Source organism: Miscanthus floridulus, chromosome 2 (assembly GCF_019320115.1).
Source record: "Miscanthus floridulus cultivar M001 chromosome 2, ASM1932011v1, whole genome shotgun sequence".
Taxonomy (NCBI): Eukaryota; Viridiplantae; Streptophyta; class Magnoliopsida; order Poales; family Poaceae; genus Miscanthus; species Miscanthus floridulus.
Window position 1 is genome coordinate 84383071 of NC_089581.1, and position 13369 is coordinate 84396439.

Below are 13369 nucleotides of genomic sequence, written 5' to 3' on the forward strand. Positions count from 1 at the left end.
CAAGCATTGTCACGAGTGAATTGACGAACGGAAAGAAGGTTGCGCACTAAATCAGGAGCAACCAGAACATTGTTAAGATGAAAAACATAATTAGGAAAAGACAGTGTGGATGTGCCACGACAGGTGATAGGAATTGTAGTGCCGTTGCCAACCGTGATGCCGGAAGAGGGTGGGGGAAGACGGGACAGGAGTATACCATCCGAGGACGACATGTGGGCAGTGGCACCAGTGTCGAGGACCCAGGGGGAAGACCCCTGGAGGGACATCTGGTTCAGGGCGGCAATGAGGCCGGCCTGATCCCAGCCGCCATGCTGCTGCGGAGGTGAAGGAGAGGCGTCGGAGAACTGGGCGGGGGCGAACGCCGTGTGCGCCTGGGCTGAAGGGAAAGCGCCGAGGACCCCAGGGCCACGCCAAGCCGGGTTCGGTGTCGGCGGACGCCAGGACTGCTGCTGCGGCCCGCCCGTCCAGGGCTGCTGCTGCGCTCCGCCCGTCCAGGGAGCGTAGCAGTACCAAGGGCCCGCTGGCGGAGCAGAGGACCTCTACCCGTCCCCAGAGTTGGAGCCGCCCCTACCCTTCTTCCAGCGACCGCCTCCGCTGCCCTGGCCGCCGCCGCCGTAGCCACTGCCAGAGCCGCTGCTGTGGCTGCCCTGGCGACCGGCGGTGTAGCCGCTGCTCGTGTTGCCAGGAGGTGATGCGGCAGCCTGTGCCACACGAGGCATGGAACGCCGTCTGGGCAGCGACGGAGCCCTCGTTGGCGAGGCGGAGCTCCTTCAACACGAGCTTCTCACGGGTGGTGGCGAAGTCCAGCAGCGGGTGGGAATCGGCGATGTTGTCGGCGGTGCTGGCAAAGCGGGGATTGAGGCCGCGAAGGAAGTTGAGGACGAGCTCCGAGTCGGTGATGGTGCGGCCGACATCGCGCAGAGCATCGGCTGTGGCCTTCATCCGCTGGGCGTAGTCGTTGATGGAGGAATCGCCCTGGGTCATGGAATGGAACTCGTGACCCAGGAAGATGGCGCGTGGAGCCTTGTTGGCCTCGAAGAGGCGCCTGATGGCAACCCAGAGCTCGCGCGCAGTCTGATTTGGTGCCTGTAGCAAGGCCGATGACGTCCGTCCCGGCAGAGCCGAGGAGCCAGCTGCGGACGCAGGCGTCGGCAATGGCCCAAGCAGGATCAGTGGGGCTGGCCGCAGCCGTGCCGTCGACGTGCGGAAGGAGACCGAATTTTCCACAGAGAGAGGTGAAAAACGGCTCCCACTGGTTGAAGTTGGGCTTCGTCAGTTCCAGGGTCACCGGGATGTGGTTCTTGACATTGATCATCGCGTAGGGGGCGACGAAGATGGCTGGAGCAGAGATGGAGCCCATAGCAGCCGAGGTGCTTGAGGATGTGGTGGAGCTGGTGGCAGAGGAGGTCGACATGGGTGACCTGGGAGGGGGAAGAACGCAGCAGGGGGAGGGCTGTGCGGTGGGAGGGAGGGAGAAGGAGGATCTAAATCTCTGATACCATGTAGAAAGGTAGAGAATCACCACACTCACAAATGTGGGTGGGGAGCCTTTCGTATATATAGCCAATAGGCATACATGGAAGTCACATACATGGGAAGCTATTTCCTGTACAAGGAAACTATCCTAGGCTATACATGGCAGCTAGCCTATCTAGGGAAATACCAATCAATCGTTAATTGATCTAGACATATACATATCCTAATAATGAGAAAAGTTTAGGGACCTACGCTATACTTCACTCAATCATTTTTATTCATAGGAACGAGTGTATTGAATAGCGTACACCGACCAATTCAACCCAAAAGCTTAAGTTGATAGGGAAAGGTACACTCCCTCTCAAGTGTAGGCTGCTCCCTTATGCCTAAAACATGGAAATAGGAGTCAGCTGCAATTATTTTATTTAATTGCACCCACTAGGATTCAAACTCTAATACCGTATTGAGTTGACCAATGCAACCCAAAAGCTTAAGCTGATAGGAAAAGTTGGGCAATTCACTTATACTTCAATAGAGTGGAATTGTTTGATTTCAAAGATGCAAGAAGCATAGATTCCTATCCCCTGCTGCAATGCAAATGCTACATTCCATTTGTTACAAACATCAAATACTTACATTAAGGTGTTTGGAAAGAGAATCTGCTAGCCAAAAATCACAATACTAACTGCTTACAGGCTTATAGTGCATGCCGTTACTAGTTAGTTCGCATGTATTGATGATTCCTACATATTTGCGCACAAGTTCTTGTAACTCGCTCATTAAAGAAATGCTTGTAACTAAAACTTAAAATCCTGCATTCAGGTTTACAGTGTCATATTATAAGTCATTAGCAACATGACAGAAAAATTCTCCATCATCCTGATAATATCCAACACAGGGTTCAGCAAGAACAACACTAAAAATTCACATTGATATACATGTCACTACGTTCAGTAGAGATTAGAGAGTAAAAACTAAAAAGAAATGCTAATTTTCTCACGTATAGATGGTAGAAAACTATAAACATTAGATTTTTCTGCCAATTGACTTACTTTTGCTGTCTTAGCCCCATTGACTGAGAGGGAGCCAATAAAGTCAAACAGTGGTTCTTGGCATTCGCTAAGGTTACAAGGAAGCGCAGGCCAGTAATTCATTTGCAGATTTATATTTGGATGGGGTGCTGCACTGGGAAATGAATCATACATCATGTTAATTCAAACATGGGATGATGGGATGGTGGAAAATAGTGGAAACAGAAAATATAAGAGAACAAGATAATGCACACAAATAAGAAATTTTCGGAAAAGTTATTAATCAGTAGTTACTAGGAAAAAAGAGGAAACAAAACAATTTTAATGTAATGCAGGAGAACCAGCATTAGAAAGATGTGCAAGTTTGGATTTATACATGATTGTTCGACACTAAATATTTTTCCGCTTTTTTCTTTGCAGAAGTAATCTAGATTTATGTACATCTTTTTGGAATTATAAAAATTTATTGCCATCTGCAAGTAAACCAGGATAGTGTCTCTGAGCATGACCCAATCAAAATATATAATAGCAAGGGCCAGTTTAACATTGTAGTGTTGTCCTTACATAAAGCTGCTGTGGAAAAGTGGGTAAGAAAATTTAAAGCTTATTTAGCAAACAAACTAAAGCCATATGGTATCATTCTTTTCTTCTTAATATAATGATACGCAACTCTCCTGTGAATTCGAGAAAAAAGAATATGGTGTATTCTTCTAACATGGCCATTAATTTGTTTGTGTTTGGAATATTACAGTATCTCCAATAGCAATTTGACTTAGAAAAAAGGGCTTAGCCAAACAGCAAAACATCTAAAAGAAGACCAAAAAAGATTATCACAATACCAACGACTAAAAGATGTGGAAACTAAATGGTGATGTTTAACAGAATTTTCCCAAAATAAAAACTAGTAATTAAAGGATTGACTTAGGGTGAAATCCATATTCTGCTCCAGCTATTTCCCTTCGAAAGCTATAAACAAAGTAATAATCCAAGAAATACATAATTTAATAAGGCAAAGAAATAAAGAAAAACAAAATGTCATTGCAAAACCATACTCCCATGGTGGTGAAGGGTCATTGCTCCATATCCCTTGCAGATTGGAAATTTGGGTTCCAGGCCTTGAGCACGAAATGAGTAGATAACGACCAAACTGAAATAGAAGTTCCACAAGAGAAGGGTCTTCATTGTCTTTGAAAGTTACAATTCTTTCTACCGTAGGCTTCACAAAATCTTTAAGGGCTGTCAATGTGGTGCGGTCAGATATTTGAAAAGCATAATCTGATACAGTAGCACACTGAGAACTAGTCCCTGCTGACTGAACTAGCCTACTCCCCTGAAGATGATAATTAGAGCCTTGTGATAGTTGCAAGGAAACACGCTGGAAAAGAGTCTGGTAATCATCAATGTGGTAGGCTTTTAGCTGTGAATATGATGTGCTCCTAGCAATACTTAATGTCGTAAAAGCAGACACTGTTGGATCCAATTTAGATTCTGAGGGTTTGATGAATGCACTTTCAAATGAAGTAGTGGCTGCAAGAAGTAAAACAACAGAGTCGGCACAATCAAGTTTCAGCATGTTATCATTCAATACTTCCACTGTGCTATTGGCACCATTTATCTGCAGATAAAGAATTGCACAAAATTTAATTCCAATGGGAGGATCAGCAGCAGTATTGCCCTCTTGAGGTCTTTCGCCTGGACAGCTACCCTCCATGATTATTTCATTTGCATGTGTTACACGAATCTTGTGGTTTAGTGTAGTAGTTAAAGACACTGTGAAAGAGACATTTCCTGGTTTGTTTGCAGAGATTTTAGTCGCAATGACTTGATGTGGATTTGAGGAGAAATGTTCCCTTGAGTAGACTATCTCCCCAACAGTATATGTGACGGTGACTGTTGCAGTGTGAAGATCTAGCTCTCGTTTGTAATTTGTGTACTTGATCTTCTTACCAAAGACCAGATCAATATCCCCAAGAGGTTGAAAGACCTTCAGTAGAAACATAGGTAATATTTCAAATTGGTAATGTCTCCAATTCTTTTTGCGTAGTTACATGATCCTTCTATCGATCTAGAAGTACAACACATACCTGTGTTTGGTCACCAGACAGATCATATGCAGCAGCTGTGGCTTCAGGGTACTTTCCATTGTCAACAAAGCTCCTTACTTCAGAAAGAACAGCAGGTGCTTTGGGATTTGTATAATTACCAGGCCCACCTGTCCATAGAGTGTCATCTGCACCAACATTTTTTCTTTGAGATGTTCACAGACATTTTTAATACAAAGCAATCAGCTAAAAATAAAGGTAATTACAAAGATATTTACAGAAATGTGAAACAAAGATTTCAAATTTACCAACTTGGATGCTTAAATTCTCCTTTCCTCCAACTGCACCGCTGAGCACCTTTTCTCAAGCTGCAATGACTAAGGGTGTGTTTGGTTTTGGGATACTGGGGACAGAACGATCATATCCCTGTTATCTGGTATGGGACGGTCCCAGTATTATGTTTGGTTAGAGGGCTATGGTCATCTCTGTTTCCTATTTGGTTGAAGTGACCGAAGAGATAGGATGAGAGCCACTCTTTCACACCGTTAGCCACCATCAAATTAATCGTCCATGGACCCACACGTCATCTTCTCTACTTTTTATAACTATGGTTGTTTTGTTCTGGTGCCTAATCTCAACCTTCAGTCATTCACGCAAAGGAGTCAATCCAGCTCCTCATCCTTGCCCATTGGAGTCAGAAGGAGCGCCCGACGAATGCGGCCGTTGGCAACGGGAGGATCCAGGACGCCATTTCCGGAGCTTGTACTGGAGTTCTCCTAGAGCTCGCACTGCTGCCCACCCATGTTGGTTGCGCCGGAGTCCGCTGGAGCTCCCACCGCCGTCCACTGCGCGTTGGTCTGAGGCCGCCCGTCCATGCCGACGCGGTCGAAGTGAGCCAGGTCGGAGAAGTGGCCGTTGTGGCAGAGCTGGCCTGGTCAGCGGCGACAAGGAGCCACTACGGGCATCTTAGAGGACAACATCTTAGCATCTAGGACAGCATCTTAGACTAGCATCTTGGCATATGCTTGGCTGGCTAGCAGCCTATAAATATGTACCCCCAACCCCTCAGGTTGTCATGGCATTTGGAAATAAAACCAAAAAATTGCTCCAACTGCTAGTGTCATCCTCTCTCGATGAGAGTAAGAATTCTACAACTATCAAGAGTAAGAATTCAGCGACTAACATGCTCCCCAACTCTACTTCGGCGCACTATTTTGTCCCTACAGCAAAAACTTTCAATGAAAGATTTAGGCGAGCTCCACCACTTTCTTGGCATGCAAGTTCAGAAGTGCTCAGGTGGTCTCCTACTTTCTCAGAGATGGTATGTCTTGGAGATATTGGCTTGGCACATGCAGGCATGACAGACTGCAAGCTGTGTAGCTCTCCAGTTGATATTCATCCTAAGTTGTCGGCCACTGCTGGTTCACCTGTTGAGGATCCTACTAACTTCTGAAGTCTGGCTGGAGCCTTACATTACCTCACCTTCACGTAGGCCTGACATCTCCTACGTTGTTCAGCAAGTCTGCCTTCATATGCATGATCCTCAGAGTCCTTACCTTGCAGCCCTCAAATGCATTCTGCGCTACCTTTGGGGCACCTTGGACTTAGGCCTTTTCCTTCACCCCACGTCCCAGTCAGATCTTGTGGCATATTCAGATGCTGTCTTGGCAGGCTGTCCGGGCACTCGTAAACCACTTCGGGTTATGCAGTCTTGCTTGGTGACAACCTCGTCTCCTAGTCGTCGAAATGTCAGGCCACCGTGTCTCGTTCCAGTGCTGAAGCCAAATATCGCGTTGTGGCCAATGCTGTTGCAGAAGCCACCTGGCTAGCTCCTACTGGAACTTCACACTCCCCTCCGCCGTGCCACGTTGATCTACTGTGACAACATCAGCGCTATTTACATGTCCAGCAATCCAGTTCAACACCAGCATACCAAGCATATTGAGATTGATCTCCATTTTGTTCGTGAACGTGTGGCTGTTGGCGACGTCCGTGTTATGCAGGTTCCATCTTCCCTACAGTATGCCGGCATTTTCACAAAAGGGTTGCTTGCCATCTTCTGTGTTCACCGAATTCAAATCCAGTCTCAACATCCGAGGAACCAGTGTTTCAACTGCGGGGGCGTGTTAGACAACGTGTCTTGGGCTTTGTGGCCCGGGTATAGTTGGCCAGGCTATGTGCCTCGGACTCGAAGTCCAGCACGTATGGTAGATTGACTTGTATTTGGTAAGGAAGAGGATGGCTCTGATTCTATAAGCCCCTGTCCCTATATATACCATGTATCTCTCTAATCAATCTACTAATTCTTGCCATATACTCTGCTTTCAAGATCAAAGCAATACACAAGAAACGCAAAGGTTTCTTTTGGAAAGGACAGGAGCAAACCAATGGAGGCAATTGTCCTGTATCTTGGGAAAAAGCAAAAAAAAACCACTGCAGTATGGATGTCTGGATTGGGCTCTGCGTCCATGTTGGTTACACGTTGGTTATGGGCTCTGCCAATCCAAGTGCCACAAAATGCATGGGCTCCGTTCAATTTTGCCATGGAATCTATTGTTGGAAATGGGGAATCAAGTTGGTTCTGGTCTGATTGGTGGCTGCAGGGTAAAACCATGGCCGAGTTTGGCCCCAACTTATACAGATTGGTATCCAGAAAAGATGACAATACACAGACTGGCTCAGGCCCACCACAACCGAAGCTGTGTGTAAGATAACTGCGCTAGTTTTAGTGGGATACCTGCAAGTTTGAGATTTCTTGGGACAGATTGGTTCTGCAGAATCAACACCATTAGGCGCCCCACCCAGTCTTACAGCAGCAAATCAGTCTATGCTGCTTTTCTTTCTGGGAACCAACATGTTTGCCCCTTGGAAGAGTTGGGCACACCTGCCTTGTAAATATTTTGTTTGCTTAGCCATATACAGCCAGTGTTGCACAGCCAACCACCTTGCCAAACGAGGGCTGTCGGCTGCCCCATCCATCTGCTTGTCCATTCTGTGATCAAGTGGAGACAATACAACACATCCTTATTCCTGCATGTTCCTCCGTCAGGTCTGATTCTTGATTTTTCAGAGATTAAACTTGGTCGTTCTTGCACCTCCAATCTCCTCAACATGCTTCTCTAGTTGGTGGGGAAACACCATTGGTCTGCCCCAAAGGAGATGTGCAAAGGGCTCAATTATCAGGTCATCCTTGTGGTTTGGAGCCTGTGTTTGGGGGAGCTTTGCCAAACATACATACTCCCTTGCAGTCGGTGACTGATGAGCGTAGCTTATGGTGCTTGGAAATCGTCTCTGTCCATGACCAAGGTCTCCAAGTTGGCTTGGCCAGTGTTCTTTGGTCATCTTTTTTCTATGCTAGTGGCACGTCTGTAACCTTATGTGTTGGATCTGTGTGGTGTGTGTTCAGGTGGTACTGCTCTAGCCCCACCCTTTTGTACATTTTCTCCATTAGGCCCCCTTTGGAACGCGAGATTTTTCCCGTTCCTGCGTTTTTCCTATGAAAAATAAACTGAATCCTGTGAAATTCCTGCGTTCCAAAGGGGCCATGAATAAAGGGCTATTTTGATTGCTACCATTGCAATTTGCCAAGTTTGGAGAACTACCACTGCTATTCACCTATTTTGAAACGTACCATTACAATTCTATGATTCTTTGAAATACGCCATGGTGTACGCTTAGAAAGAACTCAGGCCCACCTGCAGACCTATTCGGCCACCAAGTATTTGCCCATGGTCTTCTTCTTCTTCCTCCCTTTCTTCCTCGCCTGGTCCCTCCATGGCCGCCGCCCTCCGTGAGCTTCCCCGCCACGGCCACCCTCCACAGCCTCCCCCGCCTCACGGACACGGCGGAGGCCGACTGGCCGAGCTACAGGCGAGCTTCACATTAGAACGACTGCGGTGGGGCTGGGACGTGAGCCGTGGCCGGTGGGCTGGCATGGAGGAGCTTGGCCAGAAGACCAGCTCGACCAGCGCGAAGGAGCTCGTCAAGCACTCAGCGGCAGCACGCATGCGGGAGCACAGCAGGCGACCAGCGGCGGATCGCGCTCGGGTAGGCGACCAGCGGCGGATCGCGCTCGGGTCGTAGCCAGCGATGAGCAGCGGCCCACCCGTGTACGGGAGCTGGGCTGGCCACGATGGCATGGGAAGTTGGGGAAGAAGCTGTTGTGGAGAAGAAGATGTGGAAGGAAGGAGATCACAAGGGGGTCCACAGGTCAGTGGCATATAGAGAGAGAAGAAGGTAGAGGGGCAGTTTTGTCTATACGAAAATAGAATGACGTCATGTATGCCTACAGGTGGGCCCGAGTCATTCCCAAGCGCATATCGTGACGTATTTCAAACGATCAAAGAATTGTAATGGTCCATTTCAAAATAGGTGAATAGTAATGGTAGTTTTCAAAACTCTAAAAATTATAATGGTACCAATCAAATAACCCAATAAAATAAAATGACATACAACTCTCCTGCATCGTTCAAGAAAAAGGTACATCATGTGAGGAGTTAATTAAGAACCTTCATTTCCGTCCAAATTAACTGATACACGGCTAAATAGAGAGCAAAGAAGTCGACCTAAAGAACCAAAGTTTTTTCCCCCTTGAACTGATATTAGATAGTGGAGCAAAGCATCCAAGCACTATCCAAGAACATGGATGGAGGGGAAGCGGTGGCTTACGGTTAAGCTGGAGCCTTTCAGATTCGACGCCGCCCCAGACCATGGCGCCGAGGCGGCCGTTCCCGATCGGCGCCGCGTCGGTGAAGTACTTCGCCGGGGAGCCGAAGACCACCTTGAGCGGCCGCGCCTCTTCATCCGCCGGCCACCCGGCCGCCGCGGCAACGGCCTCCGCCTCCGACGGGCGACGTACCCAGACCCACTCGACGCCGGCGTCGGAGCCGCAATCGCTGTCACTGTTCATGGGTGGGGCCGAGGAGTACAGCTAGAAGCCTAGAACCAGTAGCGTATCTGACGAGCAAAGCAGCCCGTGTCCAGATACGCGCGAGGCAGGGATGGCAAACGGCGGATTCGTCTCGGGACGGAGTCTCCTTATCGGAAGCCCCCCCAGTCGTGAACTCAGTGGGTATTTGGTTCCGCCTACCGTTTTGGGCTGAAAAAAAAATGATTAATGCTGATATTAATTTATTAGGAGCGAAAAATACTATTATTTTACTGAAAACATACCGCTGATATAAATGTTTATTCGGGCTGCCCGGCTCGGCCCGGCACGGCCCGGTAGGGCACGACACAGTAGAGCACGATGGGCCGTCGGGCCGTGCCTCCCCAGTCCACCGTGCCTGGCCGACGGCCTAGGCACGGCCCATCGAGCCACTTTTCCGTGCCAGGCCGGCCTAGAAAGCACGGCCTTTTTAACAAGCTAGGCCGCCCCGAGGCCCACATCAGCAGGGGGAGGGAGAGAAGACGGAGGACGAGGTCGAGGCGCTGTCCTACGGGGTGGCGCTCGAGGCGACAACGTGGAGGAGGACGCGGAGGCGGTGATGGCGTCGAGGCACGTGACCGCGTGGAGGAGGCCGGGGAGGCGATGCAGAGGCGCGGTGATGAGGCGATGCAGAGGCACTGAGCACGGCCGGCGCGCGGCCTCAGATCGGCCGCTTGAGGCTGCCGCGCTCGAGGCCGATGCCTGCTCCGCGGCCACGTGGGGAGGCGAGGAGGAGGTAGCCGCCGGAGCTAGGAGCGGCGGAGCTCCGGATCTCAGGGGTAGGGAGGGAGGTCATCATACCTGCGCCGGATCTGAGCAGAGGAGGCACGGCAAGGGAGCCCGTCGTACGCCGAGGGAGAGGGTGGGAGGGAACCTGCCGTGCACCGAGGATGAGGAAGAGAGGGAGGCCACCGGATCTGAGCTGAGGGAGGAAGGGAGAGGGAGAGGGAGAGAGATCCGCACGGGGAGGGAGAGATGGAGGACGGGGGAGGGAGGGAGGGCGCTGCCTGGCCTCGCCGGCATCGAGGGAGGAGGGCACGTCTGTGGTGCTCCGACTCGACGGTGGGGCAAGGAAGGAGGAAGAGGAGGCGGCGACACGAGCCAGCATGGAGGAAGACGAATGGCGACGGTGTCGGCTCGGGGAAGACCTCACGACGGCTCGAGGAGACAAGGAGCGGCGAGGCTCTCGACAGCAACGGCGTTCTTCGGGGAAGGGGAGGGGCGGCCGTCGCGAGGCGCGACGCGAGGAAAGAGAGGGGGCGTCCGCGAGGGAAGAGGAGGGGGCCGGGTCGGGTGGCCGTTGCGAGGCGCGGCGCGAGGGAGTGCGCTTATATATGAGGAGGGAGGAGGCGGGGACGATGGGCCGGCCGCGCTGGGCCGCGGCGCCGCGCTGGGCCTTGGAGAGGGGAGGATGAGTGAGGAGGGAGAAGGGGAGGGCGGGCCGCTGCCAGGCCGACCGACTCAGGCGGGCCATGCTGTGCCAGCCCACGGGCCTGAGCAGTGGCCCAAGCACGGCCTGCTCCCTCGGGCCGGGCCGGGCTCGTGTCGGGCTAAAAAAGCGGGCTTCGTGCCGTGCCGTCATGGCTCGGGCTGCATGGACATTTATAACGGCTGATAAGTTCAAACGAGCAAGAAATTTGGTCTTTAGACACATGCATGGAGTATTAAACGTAGATTAATTACAAAACCAATTGCTCAGATTAAGACTAATTTACGAGACGCATGTATTAAGCCTAATTAGACTCATATTTAGTCTTTCCAATTAGTACATAAATACCTGATATGACATCTACTAAACTTTTTTTTTTAGCGAAGAAAGGATTTTATTAGCTACCCCAGGCGAATTATAATCGGTACTCAGGATGGACCAAACCCTCGTCTAGCTAATAAAGCTAATTCATTAGCAACTTAATTGCATTCTCTCTTTACTTGGGAGCCTCCGATCTGTCTCTTGCCTTGTCGCTCCTCTTGCCTCTATGATTGGGCCAACCTCCGACCTGTCCATGACTCTTGAGGGAAGAAATAATTCTTGCGCAGTCTGATTCAATAATTATCTGTGATAATCCCCAATGATGTACCCAACATAAGCCTTCAATGCACGCAAGGGCCTCTGCCTCCAGCGCACTGCTGCATTTTCTAACAAATTTCCAAGTCTTAGAGATCAATGAGTTAAATGCATGAGCGGTCTCTGAACTTATCATAGGGTGCCACTTAGGTCTATAAACTTGAAAAATGCATTTCTAAGACACTAAAGTTGATAAATGGTGAACCGGAGATCTATATCGGACACGTGGACAATTTATCCAACATGGCATTGCCACTGTGGCGCTAACGATGTCTAGCACTTTGCATTTAACCCATCATTTTTTTATTTCTTTTTCTCTCCCTCTTCTTTCTTCTCTTTGAGACTTGAAACCTACCGATGCAATTGGCCGTCACCGCTGCAACCTCCGACCTCACTGTTGTAGTTGTCGCCTCCTCCAGCGGCCCCATCGGCAACCTCCTTCCCCACTGACACCTCTATCCTAGGCAGCCCTTCTACGAAACCCATCTACAGCCGCTCCGTCGAGTCGAAGATCCTTGACTCGGAGCAGCAGCGGGATCAGCCCAGCACCGGTGCAGCATGCTCGTCGGTCGACCACCGGTGGGACGCCGAGCTCGTCAACGAGCTTGCCAAGCGCGACCTCAGGTTCCAGTTCTTCAAGCTGATCGTGTAGGCGTCGCACGGCGATAGGGCTTCAAGGAGAAGTACGTCGGCCCCATCGTGCTCTTTTACGCGAACAAGTGGGTGCTCTCCAAACAAGACGCACAAGTCCTGTGCGACCACGGACGAGGGCATTGACCCGCAGAACCCGGAGGCGACGCTTCTCGCCCTCGACGACGCTGCGGAGGAGAGGGAGTGGGGGAGCATCCATGCGGAGGTTGGGACCGCAGTTAGCGCCCTATCTGCCACGCTGGGTTCGCTACGCGACGTTGTCGCCCCAGTTGGCCAAGTATGAGATGGTCATGCTTGCGATGCTCGTTTTCCCTTTTCGCGCTTCTAAGACTTGTTCTCTGCGTAGGTCCTTATGGGTCGCAGCCGGGAGAAGTCCTGGTTCCTTCGTCACGAGAGGGGCATTTGGGACCGCCTTGCCGGGGAGGCGCGGTGGAATGAGGAGCTGGCCGCACAGATCATTGCCGCCTGCCAGGAGGTGGCAGAGCTTGCTCCCGCCGCCCAAGAGTTGGCCGACCTCTGGGTCAGGGAGAAGGACGCCCGCGATGACTCCCGTGAGGCTGGGGAAAAACTCATGGCGCTGATCGAGAGGGAGCGTGTGGACGCCGTAGAGGCCGAGCGGCTACGAAAGGAGCGGGAGGACCTGCTCCAAACCATAGAGGAGCTCCGCACGGAGTGTGGCTTGGCCCACCAAGAGCACGCCGACTCCCAGCAGCGGATCATCCTCCTTGAGGGTGAGCTTCAGGGGGAGAAGGACCTAAAGGTCACGGCCGAGGGCGTGTCTGCCTAGCTCACCGCGGAGGTCGGTCAGCGCCAGGATGAGGTCCGGTGCCTAGAGGCCAAGGTGACCCAATAGCGCAGCAAGGTGCGCGAGCTCCGGGCGAACGTGGATGGTAAGCTTCAGGTTTCTCCTGCTGTCTTTCTCTCTAGAATCTGTGGTGGGCCCTTTGACACGGTCGCCATGTGATTTGGGCAGGTCTTGACAATAGGCTTGGCGTGGAGGTAGCGAAGAGCCGTGGCTTGGAGAGGGAGCTCAACGAGGTGAAGGCCTCCCTCCTAAAGGAGAGCGACGAGCATGACACCCTGCGCGTCACCGTCCAACTGGTTTGTGATGACCTCGAGCTAGCCCCGGTGCAGGAGATGAGCTCGCTCGCGGTCCACGTCGTCCGAATCACGAATC

General features: G+C 51.0%; 1 pseudogene; it reads right to left on the reverse strand.

Moving 5' to 3' along the window:
- LOC136526589 (alpha-L-fucosidase 2-like) overlaps positions 1-9568 on the reverse strand; it is a 45626-nt pseudogene extending 36058 nt beyond the window's left edge.
- Positions 9569-13369: the final 3801 nt, after the last annotated feature.